Source organism: Fragaria vesca, linkage group LG1 (assembly GCF_000184155.1).
Source record: "Fragaria vesca subsp. vesca linkage group LG1, FraVesHawaii_1.0, whole genome shotgun sequence".
Lineage (NCBI taxonomy): Eukaryota > Viridiplantae > Streptophyta > Magnoliopsida > Rosales > Rosaceae > Fragaria > Fragaria vesca.
In genome coordinates, this window is record NC_020491.1 from 4,690,739 (window position 1) to 4,698,091 (window position 7,353).

General features: G+C 38.7%; 1 non-coding gene across 4 annotated transcripts; it reads right to left on the minus strand.

The window, feature by feature from the left end:
* Positions 1-1,461: 1,461 nt before the first annotated feature.
* LOC101311122 lies at positions 1,462-3,427 on the minus strand. Of its 4 annotated transcripts, XR_183686.1 has the most exons (5): positions 3,315-3,326; positions 3,009-3,170; positions 2,506-2,609; positions 2,192-2,251; positions 1,462-1,941 (listed from the first exon to the last, which is right to left on the minus strand). It is a non-coding gene; the product is annotated as an uncharacterized LOC101311122 (transcript). The 4 variants fall into 4 exon arrangements; XR_183684.1 differs by lacking the exon at positions 3,315-3,326; XR_183685.1 differs by having other exon boundaries at positions 1,462-2,609; positions 3,315-3,427.
* Between the last annotated feature and the right edge of the window lie 3,926 nt (positions 3,428-7,353).

Here is a 7,353-nt window from a genome sequence, read left to right on the forward strand (position 1 = left end):
TTTTGGTTAATATTGATATTTACATCAAATCTACATGTTATTTTCTTCTGACCAATCTTCTGTTGAAGACCATGAAAAACACCTTAAGAGAAAGCAATATTTAGAGGAGATTTGCTCACTTATCATCACTCAGTCATCAATAATTATATCTATTATGAAGGAATTCGCTTTGATGAATCAAAGTGAAACTTTGTCAGCATTCTTTTGACAGATCCTCCAGGTTGCTCTTTACCTACTTTAAATTTGTCTTAAACTTTTGTGTTTCTGGGTTTTGGTGAAAGACCCAAACTCTACTGCTAATAGTTTGAATTCGATAAAAGTTGATGGAATTCCTTCCGCACGCGCGAAACGCGGGCATCAAGGCTAGTATATTATACATGAACTACGTACGAACCTAGCTAGCTAGGGGTACATTCAAGTGTTCAATGATGGCAGGACCCAAAATGGCATATTCATCAGGTTCCAATTCCAGTTACTTATAGAATCAGAGGCGATCAGTGTCTGGTTCTGTCTCCTAAATTGAAGATACCCATCTCGCTTTTTAAGTAATCACTATACTCTCTCGGATACTCGTTCCTTCTAACACTTTCTGTAGCATAGTATATGCAATTCGGCTTGCAGCCAGAAATACTTGAAGCTAAAACAGACTGGGATTGACTCTGACCTAAGAATATTGCATCATCCACTACAAAAAAAACTGGGTAGAGGCCACATTTTATATTCGTGGGTATTGGCCTATCACTCAGATAATTGTGGGCATTGGGGTTCAGCCACACTGCAAACATTTAAATTATTAGTGGGCATTACTGCCGTGGCTGATGCCTAATTTCTCACATTTCACAGCATTTGTGAGATCCTTTCGCCTGTACTGACAGGACCCCACCATCATACAAAGATCTCACATATCCTTGCAATTCGTGGCCAACCAACATATTTAAATAAAAAAAATTCCCCATTAAATATTCTTTTCATATTAATTTATCCTTAAATTCTAAACTGCTTATTACTTTTGATCTACTGTGCTCGTGGTAGATCAAAACTCCACAAAATCGCAATTTTACAGAAAACAGAAGTCACCAAACCAAGTCTATATTAAAGAGACAATAACCAAATAAGAAATCATATCAACAAGATAAAAACTTAGAATTACCCGTTCATATTGAAATGTCTTGGAACTATCTTCATGTTTAAATACATATATTTCAATAATAAAACTGAAACTCATATTACATAATGAAATCAATCCACTACATGTAGTATTACCCATTATAGGATCTCTTACCGAACTTACAAGGAACCATATCGGCAACTGCGGCAAATCATAAAAAATTTATACTCTTTGAGTTCAAATGTAGCAGGAAGAATCTTGATTTAATATTAGGATTCAATGAAGGTAAAGCTATGCCAACATTTCAAGTCTAAGTTATACCAACATTTAATATGATCTCAAGGAGTGAAATATTTCTATATGTTCACAACATAAAAACTCAAACAGGCTAGAAATGATATCTAATACAACAATATTCTAAATTTTAGCAAGAGGATACCTACTGTCGTCAAACTCTGTTGACAACAAAAGTTCTACATGCATGTGTTGCTGAAGCATCCAATCCCTCCACTACATCAAGTACATCTTCCATAGTTCTCCAACGTCAAACACTGTGTTATATCAGATAAGCAATCCAGGAAACTAGTGAAGCTGTGATGACTTCACTTGATTAGAAATTTTCTTTTTGTGTTGGGGGTTGTCTACGGTAATGAATCACAAATATTAAGTATGGCTGACTATGAGAACAAAAATTCTCTTCAATGAATATTTTCTTATGAGTGGCGACAATGAACCACAATATTATAAGTATGGCTGACAATGAGAATATTCTACTTCTAATAGCCAGAGTAGAAGTATTCAAACTCACATTTGTATTTCCAAGAGCTGAGAGTCTTCAAAAAAAAAAAATAGCAGAGCTTAGAATTAAAATACAACTATGAATTGCATAAAAAAAAGGTACAAAAATAGATGAATCTAGTATGAACTGAAAAAAAAAAAAAAAAAAAAAATAATAGTAATTGAATGTGAATTCAATGTTGTCGACTTTCTCAGAAATAGTTTATAGAAGCAATGGGGACAAGAACCACCTTGAGCCATTATCAACAAGGCCATGTAGCCAAACTACGAAGGCCTGGTGTTTACCTTTAGGTCGGATTACATAGGTTCTTCCAAACTCAAATGTGTTTCTAATAGCTCTACCACCTGAAATCATGTTACAAAAATTAAATAAGAAAGGAAGGATAACAAACTGAATCAACACAATGTCATTTCTAATCTAATAGTTCAATAAGTCGCTCAATATCAGCATAAAAGCCAAGACTAATTGTTACTAGAAAGAAAAGCTACAATTTCGTCAAGAAGGGAATGGAAGTAAGGCTCATTTTCAGGATGCAACGCCCATTAAAGAGATCACTTTACCAAACTGGGTTAACCTTAAGGATGGGAAAGAAGCTAACCATAACCCAAAGATAGAGACGTCAAGCTCATATTAGGCACCGTTAAGGAAAATAGCACGGATCACATTACTACTACAGAAAATTGAAGACAAAAAGCACAAAACCTGCAATGGCAAAACACCACCAATATTAGATTTTTCAGCTAATTTCTGTTTGTAGCTAAATCAGAATTCTCATGGATCATCTTAAACCCACCTATACGTCTAGGTGATCCAGGAACTACAACAAGACTATATAGGTGGCAAAATGGCAAGATAGCCCCATGTTAACAACATATCTATTTATATTTAGGATTTCTGCAGAATAACAGTTCATGCATTCAATCTTCAAAGTTTAGATCTATCCTCCATGTAACAAAAACAAATGAAAAATTTAGATCTACCCTACATGCAAGAGCCTAAAACAAAATCAAGAAACAAGCAAACATGCATAAGGAGAAGAAACAATTCCCTAAAATTAACAAAGAAAACAAAATCGTGGGTCCGGCTCTAGATTTTTTGTACCTGGAGATCTAGAATCGATGAAGGACGAGCTCTGATCTCGGCACCGAGTTATTCAAGGTAAAACCATCTCATTTTCAAATAGATCTGTCTTCACCTGAAAGGAAAATCGGATTCAAGGTAAAACCATCTCCTTCTTAAACCAAGTCAGCACCTTCCATTGCCCTGGCCAAAAATTTGGATTCCCACGAGAATATTAAGCAGAAGATGGAATCAATATCGATCCTTCAGGAAAAAAATATATCGATCTTTGCTCAAAAACCAAACTAGGAAAAGAGGAGAGATCTAGTGCTTAGTTGATGAACTTACCCATTTCCAATCGCGCAAATTCGGATAGATCAAACCTGAAGAAGTAAATCAGAGAGAGAGAGATTGTGCGGTGGGGCTCTGAAGAAGTAAAGAAATTGGGAAAAGATTGTGATAAAATTCATTTAATACTATAAATGGAGAAGAAATGAACACCTGACAAATGCATGCGCCTGTATAAAATTATTTTTTATTAGTAGATTCCACGAATCCATTGATCTGTGGGTGTATAAAATAATTTTTATTAGTTAGATGGAAAGCGCTGGACTACGCCACAGTAGCGTACGCCACAATGGTCCAGACGCGTGGCAGACTTCTGACCGCACAGATGATTTTCTAGGGGCAGCGATGTGATTTCTCCAGTTGACGGACGTTCTGGGGCGACATCGACGTCGTCTGGTTAAAAGGTAAGGGATTTTGTGGAATTCGTCGGTCTTCTTCCAACAAGACGACGGCTCCTTCCACGTCGGCACCATCGTCTGGCCCTGCTCCTTGGTCCTCGTCAAGTTCGCCAAGGGCTGGGCCCCGCCCACCACCCACCCCCAAAACCCCTACTCCGACCTCCTCGACTTCCTCACCAAACGCGCCGTCGAGCTTGACGCCGAATACGGAGTCGCCGCCATGGGGCTCTACCTCCTCCTCGGCCTCACTGTCGGTCCTCATCACCGACATCCCCGCCGTGATGCTGGCGCTGAAGCGGAACCTCAAGCGCAACAAGCTCTTCCTCGGCAAGAACCTCAAGCACGTGATTCTCCACTTGAACAAGGCGGACCAGATCGCCGCTCTGAACCCTTTGTATGACGTCATTGTGGCCACCGACGTGGTTTACATCAAGGAGATAATGGGCCAACTGATCTCGACCATGGAGGCGATGGTGAAGGACGACAGACTTGTTGTTTTGATGTTAAGTAAAATCAGTTACTTACTGTGATGACCAGAATTACAGAGTTACTTTCCCGTTACAAACTCTGTAACGTACGTTACGACCGGCACTTTGCAGCTTTTGTCTAGTTAGATTCCACAATTGTGAGGATATGTGGGATAATATGATGAGATTTCAAATCTTAACACTGTTCATGATCAAAGCCCACGAAACGTCAATTGTGGGATAAATAAACGTGGCCTTTACCCAGTTTTTTTGAAGTGATCTCCAATGCTTTTTACCTCAACCAGCTGAAAAGGGGATCTTGCTCGTTGAACACGTTCTTGCAAACGCTAAAGGAGGTTTCTTCAGACGCATAAAATCTTTGAACGAGCAATAGGTCTCCGTTTGTTGACTCCACGTGGTATTGCTCCCAACAATGTGCAAGGAACATATCATTGGGGTTTGGTTCAAAACCCATATACTGTATTTTCGGCCGTGAAAGGTTAATGCTATCAACATCCAAGGTTACTATCGTATGTCCCCATTCAAGAAGCAAGCAGACTTTGTATTTATGAAATATAACATCATCGAACTTAGGAAGATCTGGAGGTATTCGTTTGATCGTGATCCAAGGTTCTTGTCCACCTCTAATAAGCGCTAACGGCGGAGAATAACCATTCGTATATCCTATGCGGGTCGCCAATAATGGTCCGTGTAATGCAAAGAGCACGTAATAATTTTCCGGATGCAAAGCTGGGTTAACAGACAAGATAACTCTCGGGATCCATTCTTTAACATGCTCGAACAATTCTTGGATGCAATGCATATAGCTAGGGAGGAAGATGAATCACCTCTGACGCTTTTTCGAAAGGGTTTCGCAGAGTTATTTCATGAATGAGCTAAAATCTTCTTTTTTCTTGCCATTCCTCGGTTGATTGGAGTGCCGAGGCCAAACAGCCTTGGCTAGAGCCACAAAGCTTCTCATTGTAAGGCACCGATAAACGAGTGTTGATGTTGTAGATTTTTCTTTCTGAAAACGCTATACCTGCAGTAGTCTTTGCTTTGTATCATGCATTTTCGGATTCATTAGGGGGAAGCACATGAGCATGGGAAGTAGCTTGGGCTTACTCACCCAACGTTGCTTAGTGCAATTGCAGATCGAGTTTTGCAACTTGTTGCAGCTCCTTACAAACAGCGGTGAAACGAACATATTCGACGAGCTCCAACAACTTATCAAGAACACAATACAAAACATCATTTGGAAGACATGAAATCTGAAGCTTCATCTTACTTGGCTCCATTGAATTGCTGCCTCTCTCTTTGTTCGCATCCTAATTGGCAAGTGGCCGTCTTTTAACCTGTCTCTCTTGATCTTCTGCTCCTGCTTCTTCATCTTCTAGACTCATTGACACCTCATTAACCCTAGAAACGCCAATATCATCATCATGCTCCACCATCCCTTATATCTCTATGCTTTTTTCTTTCTTTTCTTCCTTTTGGTATATATGGACTATGGAAACCTAGTTCTCACCGATGTTATATAGGGCACCTAAAGAAGTTCAATACATATAAAGATTAATTAGGAAACCCTAGCCCTCAAGGCCTCAAGAAAGAGTTCTAAGTCCAAGTGAGGTTATGATTAGGAAGTCGTTTGAGATCTTCTAGTCCAAGTATAGCTAGTTACAACCTTATCCGGCGTGCATAAGTGCATTACGTAATGTACATGAGACCGTTATACAATGTTACTTGAGTAAAGACTATTTATATAGTTTTATTACCTAGCCCTATAGAATTTTTTCCTAACCAAGGTTTTTGGGAGAAGCCCGAGCAATGTCTTGTACGTGGAATCAACCACCGGAGAACTATTGCTTGTTTTCGAGAGAACCCCAATATCTTATTATATCTTCTTATTACATGCATGCGGATTGGAAAGAATTCGCTCTCCCTTCCCTAGCTAGTTGAATTTCCCGGTAACTTAATAATACAGGATAGCAAATGTGACCTTGACAAACCATCAATATAACTTGAATTATTTTTGCTGGTACATCTTGCAATGCAAGCATGTACATACACATGAGAAGTCACTAAGAGATCCAGGCCCCCTCGCTCTCAATAATACATGATATAGGGACCCAGTAATATTCATATGGATACAGTAGGAGTTCACGACCTGCAAACGTTTGTTGGATGGCACTATACCTACCTGACCTGTGCATGCCAGCATAACAATCTTGAATCTTCTACTAAGCTTAGAACAGGCCCTTGGTTGCGGTAATATAGACTGATAGATACAAACAGAGCAGAGGATTGAAATCATTGAACTGCATTTGCAATTTTGCATGCATAGCTGTATATTTTGGAGCTAAATACTTTAATAGCAGTACTTGTGTGAGACACTGAGAGCACAGAAGGGTTCTTCTGGTACAGTACTTAAGCTCCTTATTCAGCAGAACACTCGGCCCAGTTCTTCTAGCTAGTTATATAATACGATGAGATCGATTTTCTTATAATGAGGACTACTAAAATGAGGACTAGTTGAAAAATAACTTGTTTTACAAATTTTCATTTGAATCGTCCTCGTTAGAAACGCTTCATACTATGATATCAAGGGGACTTGTTTGTAGTTGGGTTTGAATCCTCCATGATCTATCGCCCAATTCTGTCGTCCATACTTGTCTACTGTCCTCTGGAGGCTGGAGTGCAAGTCGTTATCAAGAAAATGTATTAATTAGTCTAACATACATACTTTTGTTAGTTAGTCAAATATTCTAGAACAGTAGTGCAGTAATGCTCTTCTATCTTCATTTTCAGCAAAAAATAAAAAATAAAATCTAGAACAACTAATTTTATAACACAGTAGTTGACTACCACTTCTTTAATACAATAATAGTTAGGATTTTGATACCAAATCTAATGTTCTTTCTTTTTGGATTGGTTCTGGTGAGGGAACTTAGTGGAGGTAGAGTTATTCAATTCTGAAGTTTCTATCAGCACCAAATTGCTTCCTGGTCTACAATATAGATGAACAGCCGCAAGAGAAAGCCAAGCGAATTATATATAGGACATATCAAATGGTATGTCAGTGTGTATAAGATTTGAGGCCAATCACCTTCACACCACCATATTCTGGTGTAAGTAACTAAGATACTTTCACCAACTCTTACTAAAACCATTGTC